Source organism: Panulirus ornatus, chromosome 6, assembly GCF_036320965.1.
Source record: "Panulirus ornatus isolate Po-2019 chromosome 6, ASM3632096v1, whole genome shotgun sequence".
In the NCBI taxonomy this organism is placed as follows: Eukaryota; Metazoa; Arthropoda; class Malacostraca; order Decapoda; family Palinuridae; genus Panulirus; species Panulirus ornatus.
In genome coordinates this window covers 16,627,142-16,651,789 of record NC_092229.1, presented here as the reverse complement: position 1 = coordinate 16,651,789, position 24,648 = coordinate 16,627,142, and the positions used below count along the sequence as shown (strand labels likewise).

The 24,648-nt window shown below is 43.7% G+C and overlaps 1 protein-coding gene across 8 annotated transcripts in view; it reads right to left on the bottom strand.

The window, feature by feature from the left end:
• Window positions 1–11,710, bottom strand: part of LOC139749096 (glycerol kinase 5) — an 87,205-nt gene extending 75,495 nt beyond the window's left edge. For 2 of the 8 annotated variants that reach the window (XM_071662641.1, XM_071662648.1), the window contains exon 1: window positions 5,735–7,855. The gene's annotated coding sequence lies outside the window, so the exon portion shown is untranslated. Of the gene's footprint in view, window positions 1–361; window positions 610–3,806; window positions 4,718–5,734; window positions 7,857–11,616 lie in introns of those variants that run through there. The other 6 variants (XM_071662646.1, XM_071662643.1, XM_071662649.1 and 3 more) reach the window with 6 other exon arrangements.
• Window positions 11,711–24,648: the final 12,938 nt, after the last annotated feature.

Here is a 24,648-nt window from a genome sequence, read left to right as displayed (position 1 = left end):
AGTAGTGTCAGTTAATGCAGTCATTACTTACAACATCATATAAACACTTTAAAGACCTAGACTTCTTCACAACCAGTATTGTAATCTATGGCCATAAGCTGGCAAAATCAAAGGTAAGGAAGTTACTTGGCTTGGAGGCCTCAAAAGTGAGAATTTTAACAGATCTATATGTACCATCATCAGCACCCACCAGACATGCATCCATCTGAAACCACATTCCCAGGCATATACAAGTTACACTTTCTCATCTATGATCTACACATCACCCCATCCCTACAACACAACAAACACCACTTCAACAGTTCTCAAAACCTCTCATACCCACAATGCAGCAACCACAGTGAAAAAACTGAACACTTACTGCTCAATTATTCTGCACTCTCCTCTTATGACTTGTGGTCATGCCCAGTGGATGAAGCCACTTCCAGTGTGCTGTGGGAGCCCCAAAGAAAATAAAAGAAGGGGTAGGGAGATAGAGGTAAAGGTTAGTACCAAGCAGGCAACTTTTTCTGAGTTCTGGTGTGATCTTCAGTCTTGTGGGATGTGAACACCACAGCACCCCTGAACTGTGGTTTTCTCTTTACTAGCACAAAATTTCACACAGCATATCTAAATTGATAGTCCATGTAGACAAAAGACACCATCATCATAATGCCTTCTACCTTTATGCAAACAAGAGAAGGTTTTCCAAATTTTGTTTTAAAGTATTTCCTAAAGCCATAATATAAATAAATGAGTTCACATTATCTATTTGAAGTAGCTGATAGAGTACAAGCATAAACATGCCTCAGATAAAAGGAAAAGTAAGAAATATGAGAAAAAGAATAAGGAAATTAGTCTTAACTCTTAAAGTGATTATAGGCGTGACTATAACGATGTATGAAGTAAGATGAAAAAGAATTTCACTGCTTGCTCTTCTGAGAAAGGAGGAAGAATCATATTGATCAATGTTCATGTGGCTGGTCTCCACACAAAGACTGTGGAAAGCAGGAGCCAGGTACATACTGTGTGTCCAGGCCAAAGTGGCTGGGCCACACACAAATCAACTCATGAAAGTAGTGGTTGAAATTATCCCTACAGAGCAGAGGGCAGCTACGTATTGTTAGATGGAATGGGAAGGGTGAGAAGTGATATACAATACACCTGGTGTTACTCTACTGTTTCCCCAAAACAAATATACTGATAATCTTTTGCAGGTTTTTCTCTGACGGTGCTGTTTCATGTTACCCATAGTACATGTCAAATTACCTTCTGAAAGTCTTAGTATCACTGTCGACTACAACTTACAGGTTCAAAATTAAGGCACCTATACAAACAAAAGAATGAAAAGTTACGTTTACTGAAACAAATATTCACAAGGAAATCTAAAAAGCTCAGATTGATAAACAGAAAAAGACTATCTAATCTATATGCACACAATCAACAAATATGTCACCTTACCTCCTCCTCCTCCCATAGGCAACTAAGAGATAAAACATAAAATGACAGATGGACCACGGGCAGTGGTATGATCATCACTATCAGTCAAGATCAGATAAGACCCTGAGTTAAGATTCAGTCAATCAGTTATTGAAAAACTTGTACAGCAATATAGAAAAAAAATTCTAATTTCTCAACTTTTACTCTGACATAACCATTACAAGTACATATAATAATTGTGAAGGTACACGTTGTAATTCATCTAGGATGAACTAAGAAAAACTAGCTTATAATAACTTCAGGTATATGGATATGATGATTAGTAAGGTTAGCAGAGGAATATACTGAAGCAGAGAGCCAAGCAACATAGAAAACTTGAGGGGCACAATGCCAAGTCTGGTAAAGGAGAAAATTTAAGTGTGAGTCTGCAAGAATCTTCCATGATTTAGTGCTTGTCCCATCTCTAATGTACTGATATAAAACCTTAGTTTTCTTAAGTTCGCGGGAGACAGCAACAAAGCAAATGAATGAAAAAAAAAATTATTATACTAAACCGTGAGGATTGGCAGAATGCATGCATAGTGCCATTGTACAAAGGCAAAGGGGATAAAAGTGAGTGCTCCCCTTCCACATCCAGGCCCCACAGACCTTTCCATGGTCTATCCCAGATGCTTCACATGCCCTGGTTCAATCCATTGACAGCACTTCGACACCGGTATACCACATAGTTCCAATTCACTCTGTTCTTTGCACACCTTTCACCCTCCTGTGTGTTCAGGCCCTGATCACTCAAACTCTTTTTCACTCCATCCTTCCACGTCCAATTTGGTCTCTTGTTTCTCCTTGTTCCCTCCACCTCTGACACATACATCCTCTTCGTCAATCTTTCCTCACTCATTCTCTCCATGTGTCCAAACTAATTTCAACACACCCTCTTCTGCTCTCTCAACCACACTCTTTTTAATAACACACATCTCTCTTACCCTTTCATTACTTACTCGATCAAACCACCTCACACTTCATTCTGTCCTCAAACATTTCATTTCCAACACATCCACCTTCCTCTGTACAACCCTATCTACAGCCCATGCCTCGCAACCATATAACATCGTTGGACCCACAATTCCTTCAAACATACCCATTTTTGCTTTCTGAGATAATGTTCTTGCCTTCCACACATTCTTCAATGCTCCCCAAACCTTCGACCACTCCCCCCTCTCTTCTACACACCTATCAATTAACACATACTCCAATAATGCCCTTTGAACATCTCTCCTACTCACATACGAATACTTATGTATCCATCTCTTTTTTTAAACCAGGTATTCCCAATCACCAGCATTTTTTCAGCACACATCTCTACAAGCTCTTCACCATTTCCATTTACAACACTGAACACCCCATGTACACCAATTGTACCCTAAACTGCTACATTACTCACCTCTGCATTTAAATCACCCATTAAATCACCCGGTCTCATGCATCAAAGTCGATAACACACTCACTCAACTGTTCTCAAAACACTTGCCTCTCATGATCTTTCTTCTCGTGACCAGGTGTATATGCACCAATAATCACCCATCTCTCTTCATCCACTTTCAGTTTTACCCACAACAATCCAGAACCTACTTTCTTAAACTCTTATCACATACTCCCACAACTCCTACTTCAGGAGCACTGCTACTCCTTCCTTAACTCTTGTCCTCTCACCAACCCCTGACTTTACTCCCAAGACTTTCCCAAACCACACTTCCCCTTTACCCTTGAGCTTCGTTTCACTCAGTGCCAGAACATCCAGACTACCTATCTCTCCTTTCTTCTCATCTTGGTTACATCCACACACATTCAGACACCCTAATCTGAGCCTCCAAGGAGGATGAGCAATCCCCGCTTGACTCCTTCTTCCGTTTCCCTTTTTAGAAATTTAAATACAAGAAGTGGGGGATACCTCATAAAAAATGCAGATGGATCTATGACAAAATACTGAAATAAATGAAGATGTGAGAAATATATATGTGGCATAAAATCCTTGGATAAGACACACAGAAAGCAACAAAAATGACATACTGATAAAGAAGGTATGAGATGCAACAGCTAAATTGGCCAATTACATCAAGTGAACCACTTAGCCTAAATGTATTATATATGAGGGTGGCAAAAAAATTATTTCTTACAGTATTTGGTGGAGATGTTTTGTGTGTGTAAAATGATTCTACATGAATATATTTTTACAAAGCCTTTGCAGCTCTATCAAAATGTTCTATCACTCCAACTGGCTCTCACTATTTTTCCAGTGAACACCACCGATACAAGAGAATGAAAAGGTGCTGGCAGTGGCCATACCTAAAGCACATCTGCTAGGAAAATGCATGTGAGTAGTGACAAACCTATGATGCATTCAGGTGGGAAGATAAACACTACAGCCTGAAATCATGTAGTTGTGCATTTTTCTTTAGGATGGTAAACTGTAGGCAATAACCAAGTCCATAATACCTTCAGCTGGAAAAAAAAAGGGGTCGAGTTGTAACTTACTTACAAATGCCAAAAATTTGACTTTAGAATATCATTAACTTGTTTTGCAATGGTAGCAGACTATATGGAAAATACAGTAAGACCTGAGGAGCATGATAGAATAATTTACTGTCCTACAATGGTACCGGGGACTGCTATAAATAAAAGGGATGAAATAAAATTCTAAATCAAGCATCTATAGTCTTACCATAATTCTTTGCAAAGCATACTCTCACTGCAACATTAATATTCCCAAGATAGAGCCCTGGTACACTTCCAGTACAACTTTACAAGGCAAAATTCCAGTTCCGAGGCATCACAAAAATGGCTTTATCATATACTCTGTTATGCAATAATAGTGCATAGTGAAGACAACAGAACGAGAGGTAGAGCATGACTGGGACCAAATTCCCCCCCTATCCCACAATTATATGACAACAGTAGGGAGGGCTACGAAACTGTTGGGTTAAATGCAGTCAGTCAGTGAAACACATCTATGAAACTAGAGATCTGCAAAACCTCCCTTAATTCATTATAGCCACTGAAGTGCAGCTCCTGTTTAATGTTAGTGAAAGGTATGATTATTAGCATTCGGTGTTTACATCCAGCTTTTGGGATTTGTAGGCATTTGTACATGCATAAATGCATTCCATCCCACCAGTGAATTCTAAGATACAAACATGTTCCATCTCAGATACATGTTCCGGTGCACATTCTCCATTTCGAGTCTAGCATTAGAGACTAATGTATATATCAGCCCAACGAAGTTAGGTGAGGTTTTCAATAGTTGTGTTAATTCTAGAAATGTTTTCCATACTGCTTTGTTAACTAACCCTATATTTTTCATGATCTTTGTAGCCTTTCTTACTATTGACATATCCATAATTGGAGAAGAGAAGAAAGTAAATTACCAGTTTAGGTCTGTTCAAACTAGGTCTAATTTTTTTTTTTTTGCATCGGTAATGTTAATAAAATCTAAATACAAGACCATGATTTGGAGCATTCTATCTTATTCTATGGTATTAACCAGGGTAATAATGGTTAGGGTTATGAATAACAGAGTAAAGGTGGGGTTAGTTGATATGGGTAAAAAAAATAATATATAAACAATCTACTAAAACGTCATCTAACCTGCTACAGAGAAAAAGTTAAAGCTTTCACAGTCTCTGTTCAATTTCCAATAAGTGACTTACCTTCATTTACAGTTAACCCCACATTTTCCTAGATATTCAAAACCCTACCCTCTATCACCATACTCAATATCTAATGTTCCAAATCACACTCAAAATCTATTCTCTGAACAATAAACCGTATTGTCAATTACAAAAAAAAACTACTTCAAAAGTAGCTCTCAGATTAACCTCTTTAGTTTAGGTAGCTGTCTTTTCTCTCACACGTGGGTTGCTGGCATTCCTTCCCACCCCTAAATAAACTGGTCATTCAACATAACATCCTCCTCAGCCACTTTCATTTTTCACCACAACGTGCACTACTGCATGTACCCTAAACCTATCAATGTGTGGTGCCCCTAAACTGAAATTTGACCCTGAACTTCGTTGTGGAAAGGGGGGTATAGTATGGGTAGTGGACACCCCCGCCCACTGTGCATGTGGCATGATGCAATAACCTCAACATCACAGGTCTAATTGCGTACATGGTTGGCCACCTGCTCCTCACACAACCACCTTACGGCCAACAGTCATATCACAGGCAGCACCCATGGTACAAGCCTACATTCTGACACCTGGAGAGGAGGGAAGAAATGGCATGAGATGATGAGACAAGGAGGGAATTAAATTCATACCTACGAGGTAGTGGCCGTCACCGTGGAGCTGGGTCTGGAAAGTTGTGTAGTAGTGTCTGCCTGGCAGCTGTGGCCGCCACTCACCGTGCACACCCCGACCTCACTACAACCACCACCACTTTTTCCCCTCCTGTTAACCCTGTGACGCACCATTTATAAATATATTTATATACAATGTTAACCTCACGGATTTTGATTGACCGGTGACTGCTCAGAAAACCTTGACTATATACATTTATCATATAGTTATAATTATGATTTCGATGCTACTCATGTGGATTACAGTGATTACATTACTAAGTACAACACACAATGTATGACGGTAAATTGTACACGGCACTTAGTGATAGCGGCACTGCAGTGGGGGTCTATCAAGTACTTCTTGGCCCAGGTTGCTGCTATCTTTCAAGTCTGTTACACATACACTTGCGTTGCAAGCATTCTTTTCACAAACACACAGTCTCTGTATTGCACATACCGCTCGCTAACATGTAACACATGAATTTTTTATTCTCTTATAAAATATGAGTGAAAAGATTTTTGTCTGTCCGTTCCTGTACTGTAGAGATGACAAGGATGTTGACAGATGCACGATGAGTAACTCCTATACCGAATATTAATACAGTTTTCCCTGCCTCTCTTTGCATATAATACATTCCCTCCATATCTTAACACAGAGTCCATTCTCCTTCTTGTCTTAACAAATAATACGTTACCATCCTTTTCTTAAAAGTCCAATCACGTAACTCACCGCAACCAATAATTCATCCATCCATTTAGCTGAAAACAAATGCTGGCTGCTGGTGTGAAATTTTTCGAAGAAATATTTTCTTGTTGAGCTGGAAGGTTGTATTAGCAATACAGACGGTATTAAGAGGGTCAATGATAAAAGTTGAATGATTATACCACTGAACGATGCCGTCCGACGTTCAGGGTGTGACGGACTGGGTGGGAAGTGGTTGTGGTGAGGGTGGATGAGGTGATAATGAAGGAGAGAGGTGATAGTGAGGAGGATGTGGTGGACAGGGAGGGGAAGAGTAGTAGTAATGGTGGAGAGAGGGAGGAAGGGCGTGGTGGTGGTGGTGAAGGCGTGACTTGGGTAGGAGGGCGTAACAGATTTCTGTAGGAGCAAACACGGTCAGGACCACTGGACCCGAATCTGCTAATCAAACTTTTCTGCTGGACAAACAAGTGAATACACAAAAACAGGGATGTGCAGTGCTAGTCAACATCGAGGTAACATAGCAAATGAATGAACCTGTAGCGACCCAATGGCACGATGTGAGACCTCAACTGACAACCTAATATCGAGAGGAAGAAGCTTGATGGTCTACCTCCCGCAGATTATCTAATCTCAGTCCGGGTCGCTTTACTGATCACGCCTTGACTGTGTGGCAGGTCAAGACGTGAGACCTCACTGCCTGCCAAATATCCAGAGGAATACGCTTGATGACCCCACCCTCTACAGATGACCTATCCTTAGTCAATCAGCGTCTCCAATTTCCTTCAAGGGCACAGCTTCTCCCAGATCTCCTTTGTGCTCTGTACTCCCATTATCTTAAATTCCCGGGCATCACCGAGGGACGCCAGTTAGGAAGTTGACTTGCTATAAACTCTAGTGTATCACATGACGTCTTGGTCATGTGATTCCAAGCTCAAACGCCCTAGGGATCTTCGGTGTCAGTAGAAGTTCCCTGCGTGACTCCTGACGTTTCGTCTACCTGGCAAGTTTGCTTGTGGTACATCATCTCTGACGTCCACCTTTCGACAGGAGTGGCACGGGACATCGTCTCAGTCCGTTCCGAGAAGCACCTGTAACAACATAGGACTTACGGCCACGCCCGCGCCCGCTACTCACTCTGAGTAACAACATAGGACTTACGGCCACGCCCGCGCCCGCTACTCACTCTGAGTAACAACATAGGACTTACGGCCACGCCCGCTACTCACTCCCCAGGAGCTTCGATCCGCGCCACATTCGCCTCCTACATGAACATCATGGGACTCCTGCCAAGACTATCTCCTATTTTTCAACCTACCTCACCATAACCCTGCATCGCCAGTAGCTCACTGCCTCTGGTCTATCTCACTATATGAACCTTAATAAATCAATAAAGTTGTTGTTGTTGTTTACCGTGTTTCCGTATCCCCCTCTCTGTTCCATGAACCACACCACTCCACAAACCATAAGAACACCAGCTAAAAACCTTTCTTCTGATTAAATAATTAAGTACTTATGCAGTGCCTCTGTCTCAAGAGGTGGTTAAGATCAACAGCGTTTATCACGTTTATCTCAGCTTGTTAGAAGTACGTTCCACTCTCCATTAATTTCACTGATATGATTCTGCTGATGTAAGAACAAAAAGGATATGTTTACATATGTTCATGTCAGATCATCTATCCTGATGTCTCCTACATCTAGAGTTGTAAACAGTTTGTGATGACCAGGTCCCGGGGTAGACACATCATGGTCCACTGTGCTGTTGTGATGACCAGGTCCCGGGGTAGACACATCATGGTCCACTGTGCTGTTGTGATGACCAGGTCCCGGGGGGAGACATCACGGTCCACTGACTGTGCTGTTGTGATGACCAGGTCCTAGGGGAGACACATCACGGTCCACTGTGCTGTTGTGATGACCAGGTCCCGGGGGAGACACATCACGGTCCACTGACTGTGCTGTTGTGATGACCAGGTCCCAGGGGAGACACATCACGGTCCACTGTGCTGTTGTGATGACCAGGTCCCGGGGGAGACACATCATGGTCCACGGTGCTGTTGTGATGACCAGGTCCCAGGGCAGACACATCACGGTCCACTGTGCTGTTGTGATGACCAGGTCCCGAGGGAGACACATCACGGTCCACTGTGCTGTTGTGATGACCAGGTCCCGGGTAGACACATCACGGTCCACGTTGCTGTTGTGATGACCAGGTCTCGGGGGAGACATATCACGGTCCACGGTGCTGTTGTGATGACCAGGTCTCGGGGGAGACACATCACGGTCCACGGTGCTGTTGTGATGACCAGGTCTCGGGGGAGACACATCACGGTCCACGGTGCTGTTGTGATGACCAGGTCTCGGGGGAGACATATCACGGTCCACGGTGCTGTTGTGATGACCAGGTCTCGGGGGAGACACATCACGGTCCACGGTGCATTGTGATGACCAGGTCTCGGGGGAGACATATCACGGTCCACGGTGCTGTTGTGATGACCAGGTCTCGGGGGAGACATATCACGGTCCACGGTGCTGTTGTGATGACCAGGTCTCGGGGGAGACACATCACGGTCCACGGTGCTCTTGTGATGACAAGGGATGTTCAAACATTCCAACATTTCTATATTTCAGGATAAAAGTTAAGAAAAATTATCATGTATTCTATCTAAAGAAAAGTCTGATTTTATGCTAAGTGAATAAATATTGTCAGTATCTTTTACACGCAACTCATTAGTATTTTCTTATAGTTTTCTTATGTGCCATTAAACTTTTTCATTGTGTCGGTGGACAACACTGACTCAATGACTCACCCCCCAGTACTGTACCTGCTATAATCCAGGCTTCCTTATCTAAGCCTGCAACTGCAGAAAGAAGGCCGGAGATAACTGCCACATTTTATTATGAATACAGTTTTAATCATCCACACGGGTGAGCACAGCACGGTATCAATATGTGGGCATGGCAGCTCAGAGCCCTGCGTTCGAAGCAGACACAGAACTGAATTTGAATTTGTATTGGTAACCCCGGAAAAATTTATTGTCCACCCCATGCTCCTCCTGTGAGCAGCATCGAAAAATAATTACAGGGGTTACAGAGTCTTACTCAGACCCCAGTGGGTTGTTATTACGTTAGATGTTACAATTGGTATTTCAGTACATACATGACATAGTTTCATATGGTAAGTTTTACAGACTAGACTCAAAAAGTGGATACAAACTTAACATATCGGGTATCTTGTTATTATTAACAATAACTTGTGACATTTCTTGCAGGGTCTGTTTAGATCTATCCCTAAAAAGTTATTTTTTTTCACATTCAAAGACATAATGTTCTAGTCTGTGTCCAAATCTTTGACCACAAACTTTACAAATTCACATGATTAACGTCTTCAGTTAGGCCAAAGCGTCAGTAGTGGGAGGGGAAGAATGTGGCGCGAGGAGGAGCCGTGGTCTGTGCATCACCACAAGAACCACTGGGTACGTTGTGGTGCACAGCTTCCTGCCAGGCCCTCCCGCTCACCACCAGCTGGGGGGGAGGGGGGCACATTTGTGGGCACCAACCAACCCTGAACCTTCAAGGACGACCTTGCGACCCAGAGCATGACGATACAACCACTGACATTATGGTATGACCCTCGAGTGAGTACGACTCTTGCGTATCGTGGTATGGCCTTTGACCTTTGAGAGTCATGTCAAAGGTAGAGATTTATTCCTCTGATGCTTTACTGGATATGTGATATTTCGTAGGCGTAGTGGGTATGTGTTTCTGTGGCGGACTCCTGCTTTACCAAGTAAGATCCTATTCTACAGGTGACATGTATATAGGATCAGATACCTTCTGTACAGGGCGGGTGTGGGTTTCTTCAGCAGACGTCTGTTATGGCAGACGTGAGACCATTATCTCCCGTGGACCATACCCGAAGTGGACCCCACTGACCCTTGATGGTGTGACGCGTGAAGATAACGTCGTCAGAGATGTACCCAACCCTGGCGGTGCCCACTGCACTCCCTGCATGTTGCCAGGGAAAGATATCTTCTCATGATGTTTGCTAGGGATGTTGCAAGGGAGAGGTTTCCTCTACTGATGTTGATGGCTGGGGATGTTGCCAGGGAGAGGTTTCCTCTACTGATGTTGATGGCTGGGGATGTTGCCAGGGAGAGGTATCCTCTAGTGATGTTGATGGCTGGGGATGTTGCCAGGGAGAGGTTTCCTCTACTGATGTTGATGGCTGGGGATGTTGCCAGGGAGAGGTATCCTCTACTGATGTTGATGGCTGGGGATGTTGCCAGGGAGAGGTTTCCTCTACTGATGTTGATGGCTGGGGATGTTGCCAGGGAGAGGTTTCCTCTACTGATGTTGATGGCTGGGGATGTTGCCAGGGAGAGGTATCCTCTAGTGATGTTGATGGCTGGGGATGTTGCCAGGGAGAGGTTTCCTCTACTGATGTTGATGGCTGATGGATGTTGCCAGGGAGAGGTTTCCTCTACTGATGTTGATGGCTGGGGATGTTGCCAGGGAGAGGTTTCCTCTACTGATGATGTCTGGGGATGTTCTAGAGAAAAAACAAACTATTGCATCTCTGGGGTAGAATATGACAATCTCACTCAGTGCACGTGTATGTGGGGTAGGCTGTAACACAGTGATTACTCCTGTACTAAGACAGTATTACCCCCCCTCACTGCTGACAGTCTTCTCCATACATTACTGACTGTGCGACCACGTCGACTGTGGCTCCCCAGCGTCTGGTGTGGGTAGTCTGGTAACACTGCTAAACTAACCCAAGCAAGATACGTCATACCAACTTACTGTCAATAACAAGACATGATTATCGAAGTGTGTATCTAATGTTTACAGGTAGCGGGTAATACTATCCACATGAAAGACCACGTAATGTATGACGTAATACGCAATGAACTATGTAACAATATATGGATTATCAGTCTACTGGGGGCCTGACAATGACTCTGTGTGGCCTTCGATTCTGGCGCGCTCCAGCTCGTAAGGGTAAACATGGGGTGCACAATATACTTACTGGCCGGGGACCACAAAATCACTCAAAATAAACGAATGTCACGTGACGCCGCGCGCTACACTGAGAGACACACAGACTGTATCACTGTGCGGAGTGTGTGGGTGATAATACTGTGGCTTAATAACTTACTTGAGTTTGTGCTGAGCTGGCGCGTCTCCAGTCTGGCGGGAGACCAGCCAGTCGACGGACGGGTCCTCCTCACTCACACGACCACCTGGCCTCCAGGATGGTCTCTGGAATGAAAGATAGTACAAATTCAGACCATCAATAACACGTCTTTCTGTCTCACCATTCAGCAATGTTGTGATGTTCCAGCATGACTTGTCACAATTCAGTTGGGGGGACACACACACACACACACACACATACACACACACACACACACACACACACACACACACACACACCCCAAACTAAGACCAAATACAACCGTGTACAACCATTGTAATGTACGTGCTGGGAGGTGTACACCACAAGATGCTGCACACAACAACAACAATAACAACAACAATAGTGCCTACAGCACAGGAGAACTGTAGTGTACAGGCAGTGGTGGAGTTCGCCAGCCACTTCGTACTGGTGAACACACAGGCCTCAGACCCTGCTGAAGAACATCTCCAGAACAACTTCTAAACGTCCATCAGGAACAGCAGAACACAGCCTCTACCACATGATGACATGGTCCGTCGTAACTAGACTGAAAAACGACTTAGGAAACCTAAATCCCGTTTTCTTCTCGCTAGTAGGAAATGAAGTGAAGGAAAATGTACCCGTGTTGAGAGCCCCAACCTCTCCAACATGTTGATGGATGAACTTAGCCTCAGAAAACGACCAATACAAACAAATGCAGCAAAGGTACACCAGACCATGATGTTCTCTGGCCAAGTGGAGACATGGACCTGTGAAAGGCATACCAACATGTCTGGCATCGGCTGAATAACGCAAGACACGTTGGAGGCACTATACTACACACACACACACACACACACACACACACACACACACACACACACACACACACACACAGAGGATAATCCCCACATGCATCTCAACATGTAAATAATGATCTTGAGTGGTTAGAAGTACCCCGGAGTCTGGAAGTGACAAGAGGAGACACTTCGATACCATACCTCCAGGAAGGGACAATAGCAGACCTGATATATAACCACACAAGGAATGATGAGAACAAATCCCTTAAACTGACACATAAGGATGAAAAGAGTCTGTATAAAGCCAGCTTAATACTGACCTCAAGTGTAGCAGAGGAGTGTCCAGTCTGGCTTCCAATCTGTTTGTGGTATTTGAGACATATTGTGGTACATTTCCACTCACACACACACACACACACACACACACACACACACACATACACACACACAAACACTTCTTTCCCTGATGTAACTGTGTCTGACCTGTAGTGTGGACCTGCCACACTGTATTTCCTCTTCAAATGTCTTATAATTTCGTCACTTTACGAAACACATTTGTTGAAGAAAATGTAAACAGATAATTCTGCCTGTGGTTGTGGATGTTTGAACGGATCTGTGGCGGTTCGTGTTGTCAACACTGACAACATCATTGTGGTGTTGTTAACACTGACAACATCATTGTGGTGTTGTCAACACTGACAACATCATTCTGGTGTTGTCAACACTGACAACATCATTCTGGTGTTGTCAACACTGGCCAACATCATTCTGGTGTTGTCAACACTGACAACATCATTCTGGTGTTGTCAACACTGACAACATCATTCTGGTGTTGTCAACACTGGCCAACATCATTCTGGTGTTGTCAACACTGACATCATTCTGGTGTTGTCAACACTGGCCAACATCATTCTGGTGTTGTCAACACTGGCCAACATCATTCTGGTGTTGTCAACACTGGCCAACATCATTCTGGTGTTGTCAACACTGGCCAACATCATTCTGGTGTTGTCAACACAGGCCAACATTATTCTGGTGTTGTCAACACTGACAACATCATTCTGGTGTTGTCAACACTGGCCAACATCATTCTGGTGTTGTCAACACTGACAACATCATTCTGGTGTTGTCAACACTGGCCAACATCATTCTGGTGTTGTCAACACTGACAACATCATTCTGGTGTTGTCAACACTGACAACATCATTCTGGTGTTGTCAACACTGGCCAACATCATTCTGGTGTTGTCAACACTGACAACATCATTCTGGTGTTGTCAACACTGGCCAACATCATTCTGGTGTTGTCAACACTGGCCAACATCATTCTGGTGTTGTCAACACTGACAACATCATTCTGGTGTTGTCAACACTGGCCAACATCATTCTGGTGTTGTCAACACTGGCCAACATTATTCTGGTGTTGTCAACACTGGCCAACATTATTCTGGTGTTGTCAACACTGACAACATCATTCTGGTGTTGTCAACACTGGCCAACATCATTCTGGTGTTGTCAACACTGGCCAACATCATTCTGGTGTTGTCAACACTGACAACATCATTCTAGTGTTGTCAACACTGGCCAACATCATTCTGGTGTTGTTGGCGCGACACTTGATAACCTACAGGGTAATCAGATATATGTCCCTCAGTAGCCACAGTGAAGTGATACGGGATATACTTTCCTTCTTACTTAAGTCATCATAAAAGGAGTACACACCGTCACTTCTGCCATTCAAACACTGGTAAAACTCTCTTTTATTCCAGAGGTTAGACGTGTCTCCCTGTGCATGCCAAGCGTCAACGCGCAACAGTTGCAGAGATCTCAATGTAACGGGAAGATGATAACGTTCATCACTATGTGACGGCACAGTACACCTCCCTGGCTAGATGAATGATGAATGATGAATCACCATCAGAATGAATGGTCTACACGGCTCAGTATAACAGGACTGGTACAGGTTTCACTACGTAACAATGCCATCTCTTTCTCGAACGTTCTCCGTGACTCATTTAAGATGTACGGTCTGACAAAGTAATCTAGGTAAGGGTTTAGCAAGTTAGATAAGAATGTACTAAATATGTTGTAAGTTAGATAAGAATGTACTAAATATGTTGTAAGTTAGATAAGAATGTACTAAATATGTTGTAAGTTAGATAAGAATGTACTAAATATGTTGTAAGTTAGATAAGAATGTACTAAATATGTTGTAAGTTAGATAAGAATGTACTAAATATGTTGTAAGTTAGATAAGAATGTACTAAATATGTTGTAAGTTAGATAAGAATGTACTAAATATGTTGTAAGTTAGATAAGAATGTACTAAGTATGTTAACCGATATAGACATTTAAGTGCAACGTCTTCTTGGGAGGAGGAGCCTCGGATTAAACTGTAACATTGGCTTATTACGACTGAGTGTCCAGGTCGGAGAGTTGGTCGTGTGTCTCTGCAGTTAACTGAAGATTATATTTTTTTCCCTTTTAACCTCCACTCAGGATCACTCAATGTCACCCATACATCATGTTCCACCTTCTCATGTTGGTAGACTTTTACCATCGATCAAAATGTCATCTTAAACAAATGAAGTTGGACGTGACACATTCTCACTGTTCACTGACACAGTCACTGTTGATGATCCTCCAGTACGTGCAAGTGTATAACATGAACCCAGTCATCAGGTGTACCTCACCCTGGCATAACCCAGAGCTGCATCGTCTGCCTCTACCTGCTCATAAACACGACCAAGATCTCTCTCTCTCTCTCTCTCTCTCTCTCTCTCTCTCTCTCTCTCTCTCTCTCTCTCTCTCTCTCTCTCTCTCTCTAAGGTTGAAATCACCACACACCGTGATAATGTTACCACCCTTAGACGATGGCTTAATGTGCAAAACAAACAAACAAAAAAAATGTGGTTATTACTTTCAGGTGACACTGTATGTTAAGTAGCCAGCCTAACTCAAGACTTGACCACCCTAACAATCTCACACGTCTGGCCTCCTCCCCCGCCCCACTCCACTGAAGTCAGCACAGAGAAATTCCCACTTTTCACCACAGAGTCTTGTTAGTCGCAAGCAGGTACTTAGTTCTTTGCACAGTGTGGCGTGGGACTTCTATACCCTTAAATAACAGACCCTATATACAGTACGGTACACTCGTGGGGCCCCATTTCTAGTACAGTGGACCGTGTGTCTTGGTCTGGGGTCCAACTCGTCATATAAATTTCATTCTTCATTAATGCTAATTCACGGCAACAAAAATATTACATGATGTCCTTTTCTACATCTTACTCCGCTTTTCTCTGGATTTCAATTATAATTGTTCACGTGATAATGTATGCTTCTCTTTCACTACATACTTGAATTCTGCTTGGTTGATATCTATTAATGCATCTATTTCCCATAAATTTCTTCATACTCTCATCTGTATACTATAAAGTATGAAGCCCCATGTATATTATCAGCCAATATTGTAATTGTTACTTAAGCCATCAAAAATGATAAGTCTCCCTTCACATATTTACAGTTTTCTATAAAGTTATTCAAGTGAGAATGAGTAGTTTGCAGGATAACTATAAAGTTTGGCAAATGACTATAGTTTGGATTTGGATTCATTTGACAAAATAATCATATATACATACATATTTCACTAAGACTGGCACATAGGGCATATAAAAGCACTCATTTCTAACGTGGTTCTCATAATGCACTGAACTGATTGACAGTACAATGTAACCAATAAACAAAAGGACTATGTAATACAATCGATCTAAATATAACTAAATGATTTCTTACTTAAAAACTGATATCAAAGAACAGATCAAAGTTACTAGCACCAAGGCAAAAGAATTAAAAACTAGGAACAAACACATTAAGATCATAATCAATTAACTTATTGCAAAAACAGGATCGTATTTGTTTCTTTAACGCCATCATTAGCTTGAGACTGTTTACCTGGCCGTGGTAGATCATTCCCCATACAACTGTGGTGGTATATATGAACGACCATCTGAGCCACACCTGCTGCTCCAGGTACAACACATATGATAAACGACCAGCTCTTGTTCCACACCATTATAACCATTATAACGTTACGTCTCGTAGTCACGATAGAGACTCCAGTCATGGACAAAAGGCCACACCAGTGCCGGGTCTTAACTGATATATAGAAAAGATTATGAAAGGAAGAAAAAAGAGACAAAGAAAAGTATTTACGAATTTTGGAGGAAGTGAAAAAAAAATTGTCTTTTAAAATGCGCCAAGTCATTGTTATTGAGAAAGACACAAGAGGGTAGAGTTCCAAAGCTTTGAGGTGTAGAGAGATAAAAAAGTTATCAAAACGTCCTACCCTTGAGTTGCCAGCGGCCACACAGTAATCATGCGACGCGGCAACTTGCCGAGCACTACGTGGTGTACCGAGTGGTGGACCAGTTCTCGGGAGCAAAAACCAAAGTAATACCAACAGAAGAGGGAAAGTGAACCAACATTGCCGAGTAGGCCAAGTGGGTCAAGGTTTAAGGTTATCCTGGGAGAGTTGATAAGTCGGGCCGCTTTCGACTCAACTTTATCAAATAAGGTTGCAGAGCTAGACCCACCCCAGATGTGAGAGCAGCACTCCATACAACGGTGGATTAATCCTTTGTATAAACGGAGCAATTGCTTCGACATCTCAACAAGACTTCTTGGTTCTTGGAGGTAGGCTTACCTGTTTCTTAATGCGGGGTTTCCAAGTAAGTTCATTGACTCAAGAGGTGGAATTACAGAGTCGTCGAAGGAGAGAGGAAAGTCGGGATGAATTTTCAATAGAGAGATGGGTAGAAACTAGGACCTGGAGGCATTGAACTTAACCAGATTTTGTCTGCCCCACTGTGATATCCTGTCAAAATGTGACTTTATTGAAGAAGTTGTGTCAAGACAAGATGCAAATCGGGAGAGAGAAGAGGGAGCAGAATTGAAGGATGTGGAGGAATACAGTGTTGAGTCGTCAGTATATGAGTGCCTTTGGTTATTTGTGGAACAGAAGAAATTGTTGATAAGAAGAAAAAAAAGTATAGGGTACAGGAAAGAGCCTTGAGGGACATCGCTGCTGATGGAGCAAGGGGCGGGCGGGGGATGATCCATCAAGCAAAGGGATAGATCGGCAAGGAGTAAAGTGAGGGAGGGAAGCCAAAAGAGGGGAGGAGCTCAGAGATGAGACCCCGATGCCAAGCTTTGATAAAAGCTTTGGATATGTCAAGGGCATCTACTTATGACTTCCCAGGATCACTCAGGGATGACGACCAGACATGAGTAAGATAGAATAAATATCACCAGTGGATCTCGCTTACTGGAGCCACACTGGTGATCAGAGAGAAGACTGTGAGATTCAAGATGTCTGAGGATATGGGAGTGGAGGAGGGATTCAAAGGCTTTGGAAATGGTAGATGTCAAAGCAACGAGACGATAGGTCGAGCGGTTAGAAAGGTTACCCTTTTAAGGAATGGGATGTACCAGCGGACGCTTCACTACCATTTATCATGTTATACTGATGTTCATATGTCAAGTGTTCTACTCTGTGTTCTCCTGGGACAGCACCAACCATACTATACTGATTAAAACCAACATGAGTTCTGGGAGGAGCATTAAGCATGTATCTTATTGTACCTAACCTGCCTCCTACCCTTCACTATATCACCTAACCTAACCTAACCTAACCTAACCTAACCTTACTGTACCTACCCTGCCTCCTACCCTTCACAATACCACCACCACTGTACCCTGACGAACAGGCAGAGCAGAAATGACACTAAATCTAATACAAGATGTAAGAACCATTTCAGTCTTGAGATCGAAACTGCTGATGTTTCTGCACATAAATTTGAGTATATTTGAACTTTGAGTAATTCCGAAACGATAACGTCATACGATAATGACGAGTGTAACGTTAGGCCTAAATATGTTACATGTGACTGAATCACTTTCCTCTCCATTGATGGAATCAACATTATCCAATCGGTGATTTGAAGCAAAACAAAAAAAATCGAAATGTCAACTTATACTCTGTTAATCATTCACTACTTGGCTCCATCTCCCCACCCGAGGTCTCTTCTGTCACCGATGTCTTCTTTCCTAAAACCAGCAAAGCCAAGTTGTCTGTGTACTGCAGAAATGTACACTTCCCTGTTGCCGTCATGTTATCAACATGGACCAAAAACAGAAGAGGCGTGAGTATGGCACCTTGAGGAACTCCACACGTTACACCTGTACCATCAGACAGGGTACCATCAACATCTCCCGCCTGTGTTCTTTTACCAGTCAGATGTGACTAAACCCAAGTATAAAATCTTCCTTAATTAAGACCAATACATTTCATCAAAACATTATCATGATTTACTGTATTGAAAGTTTTATTTTCCAGTTCAACAAAACCATATCCGAAAAATTAACTTGATCACACTCAAGTTTGAAGTGATGTGCAAAATTGTTAAACATGTATCAGTGAAATATGACGACTTAAATCCACATTGAAACATACAACAGACTACGTTGTACAAGATAGTGATTTAACTAGTTAAGCACAATATGTTCAAACACTTTAGAAATGTTACTAAATACAGACACAGACCTGGATTTACCAGCATATACTTCACTCTTCGCACAGAGGCGTACATGATCATTAGCAGTGTTCGGGTTACTGAGAAAGATCTATAATATGAACAAGTGGGTGGAGAGGCAATTACCTGAAAAGTATCCTTACTAAATCTGGCTGGGAGGTTGTGTAAACTATTAGCCAGACATACACTCATCTTTCTTTTCTTTCAAACTATTCGCCATTTCCCGCATTAGCGAGGTAGCGTTTATAACAGAGGACTGGGCCCTTGAGGGAATATCCTCACCTGGCCCAATTCTCTGTTCCTTCTTTTGGAAAATTAAAAAAACAAAAAAAAACAAACATACGCTCATGTAATGTACAATTATTTTACATACCAGATCATCTGTACCAACAGATGAATTAAAGGCACTGTCTGTACAGTATCTTAACCATGATAAACTTGTTTCATATGAGACCACAGCAGCCAATACTCGGCAAGCTGCTGCGTCGCATGATTATTGTGTGGCCGATCGGCAACTGAAGGGTGAGCCACTTTGATAACTATTTCTTTCCCTACACGTCGAGGCTTTGGAACTCTCCACTTTCTCATGTCTTTCCCAATCACTATGACCTGGCACATTTTAAATGACAGGCTTTCTGATTTCTTCAAAATTAGTAAATACTCTCCCTTGTGTTTTCTTTTTCTGCGCTATAATTCTCTATATTTCTATTAAGGCCCGGCCTTGATGTGGACATTTGTCTGTGAATGAAGCCATCAACAAAAACAAAAATGCTGGTAATCTCTCAACACGAGATAAACATTAGTGACAAAGACATAACTAAAATGTTTATTTACCTTTGTTTTGGCAACACATGATGTATTATCAATATTCAAGGAAATGTTGCTACATTTATTTCTACACTTAGTTGAAGGACTTAAGTCTTTCAAGATTTTCCAGAATGTCTTTGGACGGTTCTTATTATGATTATTATCATTAACTGAATTTAGGTAATTTTTTTTTTTACCTGACCTGATGCAAGTATTGTTCATAATCTGCCTAACTCTGGATCGTTTGTATTTGTTCAGGTATGTGTCCCTGTGCCGCGTGTGGTCCACTATGGCCGTGGCAAACCTCACCAAGGTCAGTTCTTTGCTAACGTTATGAGGCGCTAAATCATCCAGTGTGGATGAAAACTTTGTCTTGAAGTTCGCCCATGATTCACCAGTGTTCTTACAGTCCATAGTGTCAGGCCAATTCTGCTCACACATCGATGTCTACCAATGTTGTCTGCGTTGATGTGAAATTGGGTGAACCTTGTGAGTGTAGGATGTTGACATGTGGTGACTGAGTCCAAGACTGATAACTAATGATTGACACAAATGATCAGATACAACCATCAAGTCCAGATGTAGCACACACCTAAGCTGGTCCCACTATCAGCTGTTTACAACCATTCAAGTTATACGTTAGGTTCACAAGTGCATCATCAGATAACATCACATTTGTTGCATCGTGACGAAGTTTAACCTGTGATGATGCCATTGTGGTCGCCTCACAATACTGCTGTAGTTTCTCGAGGAAGTTACCCCGCTCCGGTGCGCGGGAGGAGTAGACCTCTGGTGGTGAGCGTGGGACGAGTCCTGGGCAGGAGGATGTAGGTCGTCCTGGATGGCTCTGGTCGCGGCGAGAATGCCATATTGTTCCTGGGATGACACACACACACCACACATGAACGATCCTTGAACACGACGGAATGACCCTTGAACTCGACGGAACGACCCTTGAACTCGACGGAACGATCCTTGAACACGACGAAACGATCCTTGAACACGACGGAACGATCCTTGAACACGACAGAACGACCCTTGACCACGACAGAACGACCCTTGACCACGACGGAACGACCCTTGACCACGATGGAACGACCTTTGACCACGACGGAACACACAGCCGCACCGGCTCACGTCACGTCAGTGGAGGATGATGTATCCTGGCGTCTCTGAGGACTGGTGGATGAGGTGGAGGAAAGCGGTGCCCCGTCCGTCGGTAACACGGGAACTGAGATGAATCAGCTGCAGGTGGTGGGTCAAGTTGGGATATCCCTACCTGGGTCATGGTTGAAACGTTATCCGTGTCCAGCACCTGGCAGGTGTGACGGTGGAGGATCGGTTGCTGACGAGATGGAGGTCAGTCTGACACAGCTGACAACCATCTGAGGTTAGGCTGACCAACCCACACCAGGTACCACCAGCAAGACAACATGATGGTCGTCGCTCGCCACACACAACCTCGTCTGCTTTGGCAAAAAAGTAAATAAACTTTATTTATGAAGATTCATATTTCATTGAACGTTCCTAATTTCGACCAAGAAATCTTCACTTGACCTGATTATTCCGTTATTGTACGGTAAACATGACATGCACATATCTTCTCTTATAAAGCAACAGTAAGAAAAGGACATTAGAAAACGAACCAACTCCCTCATCCAGACAATAGAAAACGCACCAACTTCCTCACCCAGACAATAGAAAACGCACCAACTTCCTCACCCAGACAATGCTTCAAGGCTCAGGTATCTATACGAACCAGGTTCGTTGTGGCTGGTTCGACTCTGGTCGTCAGCTGGTTCATCCAGTGGACCTAAAGTACCAACCACTTCGGTCACAAACCTCACCAACATGTCTGCTACCAGAACGAAGCTTCGGCTCAGAATCTTTGTCTCTCTTGAGTCCACCTACCATCACACACCTGACCATGACCGAGGTATCGAACACGTGTATCATCCTCGCTGTATCTGACGTCCGTGAGAGATGCCTGTCATTCTGTGTCATCACGGAGGTTCCTGTGTGTCTGCTCAAAGATTTCAAGCAATTTGAGCAAAATGATGGCGGTGGACATGATGGCGGTGGACAGATCCATCATCTCAGGCTGCAACTGGCTTACAGTATTACCCAACCTAACCAAAACAACGTAACAATAAACAAATGCCTGATTCAACGACACATACGAGTGCAAATCTCTCTCTCTCTCTTCTCTCTCTCTCTCTCTCTCTCTCTCTCTCTCTCTCTCTCTCTCTCCCTACCTAACGTAGGCGCACACCTTACAAGCAGGAGACACCACACTTGGAGGTGCAGATACACCTGTGTGCAGATCATAACCCGGCCTGTGTGGCCGCCGCCCTAGAGACCCACACGGCCGCGCTACGGCGAGACGCGGGTTCTGAAACGCCGTAGAGTTTCAGCGTCGAATGTCGCGTTGAAAACCTGCCTGGGGAAGACCTGGGCGGAACCTTGGGAGGACGAAAGGAAGATGTTAAGCACAGACCGCGGGAGATGTGTCGCTGGACCTGAGGAAGAACTGGGGAGGACCTGGGAAAGACACAATGAGGAATGGGGTTGATTTGGGGAGGACCTGGAGAAGACATCAGGAAGACCTGGGGAAGACCTGGGGAAGACTTCAGGAAGACCTGGGGAAGACTTCACGAAGACCTGGGAAGACTTGTCTGTACGTTCGCTCGTTTCTATGTCACAGCCGAACCGTAGCACCTGCAGACCCAAGATTTCGGGTGTGGGTTATCCAGAGTCTGGGCAATGTTTTAAGCTTCTGCACACCAGCTCTGAGGGCCATTTTGAGGCAACCAAAGGCCGCAATTCTCCCCCGGGCAACGTCGGGTACTCCAGTGTGTGTGTAACAAGGGAAATTCGTAGTGTTGCTAACACCTAATTTTTCATTAAAATCGCCAACTGTCTTTAATTGGTTATCAAAACTCAGTATAACCATGTACTTATGCCTGGGTTATAACCTGAGTATAACCATGTATTTATGCCTGGGTTTCATCTGGACCAGCTGACCAGCCACTCACACTGAGGTGATCTGGTATCAACTTGTCTCTGCGAGTCAGATTTCACATCAGGTAGTGACACACACACACACACACACACACACACACACACACACACACACACACATGACCACCTCGTACAACTGTGTACATAACGACTGGTGTAGTTGTGTGTGGCAAGTGTGTGCTCCAGTCTGGCCCAGCTAGATAGATAGCACACGTACACCTTCATGATATGCGCCACCAACCATACCTCGTTGTAAGACCCAGCACGACTGTACGTTGTGGATACAAACATTCCTCGAGAAATTTCGAAAGTGGCACCACACACTGGTCGTGTTGTATGATCCAGTTCCTACACACGTAATGAATCGTTGAGGTGGTGGGTCGCGGGGCAGTGAGGGTTAATTTCCAAAGTGTCGTACCACATAAGTTAGTTGGGGTGTGTGTGTGTGTGTGTGTGTGTGTGTGTGTGTGTGTGTGTGTGTGTGTGTGTATGTAGCCTACTGATGGTCAGTAGGCTCATGAGGTTACACCATGATCATCAGAAATGTTCACAACCTGTACAGCAATGAGCGTCACAACACATGGTTCAGGACAGACCGCTTGTACTGCTACCGTTGTGTACACGCTTTGGAATATGATCACCAGGAGATGTACCGTCTTACTGTACAGTAACAATGACGTGGTTGTCTGTGTACGTCTATGTTACTACACAGGATCAATGACGTGGTTGTCTGTGTACGTCTATGTTACTACACAGGATCAATGACGTGGTTGTCTGTGTTACTACACAGGATCAATGACGTGGTTGTCTGTGTTACTACACAGGATCAATGACGTGGTTGTCTGTGTTACTACACAGGATCAATGACGTGGTTGTCTGTGTTACTACACAGGATCAATGACGTGGTTGTCTGTGTTACTACACAGGATCAATGACGTGGTTGTCTGTGTTACTACACAGGATCAATGACGTGGTTGTCTGTGTTACTACACAGGAACAATGACGTGGTTGTCTGTGTTACTACACAGGAACAATGACGTGGTTGTCTGTGTACGTCTGTGGCCGTCGACACAAACACCTCCCTAACTATAACACGTACAGCGCTGAATCTTTGTAAGACTAAATAGCAAAATCCAAACACTTTACCTGACCAGTAATTTCCAGACAAATAAATAGTTTTTTAGTCTATTCAAGACGCAGCAAATTTTGTGTTGACTATGACTAGCAGCGGCCACCCCCTTCCGACACTGGGTGGAGGGTGTTGGGAAGGGAAGGTCATGAGGGAGTGGAGAGGAAGGTCATGTAACAGGGGAGGTGTTGGTGTGGGCTACGTCGACCAGTCACCACAACAACACCAATCATTTCGAGGCCTAGAATGATCGAGGCTTCCAAGCTGGGTTTACGACTGGCCGAAGAACACCAGGTGGAGCACAGAGTGGCTCAAGTATACTGAGGTAACTGCTGTATGTTGATTACCTAATGAGCCACTTATCACCCCGCTACGCTCTCCATAATCTATCGCAGTATACCCTCTGTACTTTCTCAGTTCGTCATTTTCTATGCTTAATTGATGGACAGCCAGTGTACCTGCCTTGCTCATCCGTGAACCTTTCATGTAACTCAAGGGAAAACTGGTGTACCATTTAACCAACTGCAGGCCAGTAAACATGAACAACCTCTGCCTACAGTGATGTACGGTACACTTGCCAACGTGTGATGTACGGTACACCAGCCAACGTCTCATGTACGGTACACCTGCCAACGTCTGATGTACGGTACACCTGCCAACGTCTGATGTACGGTACACCAGCCAAC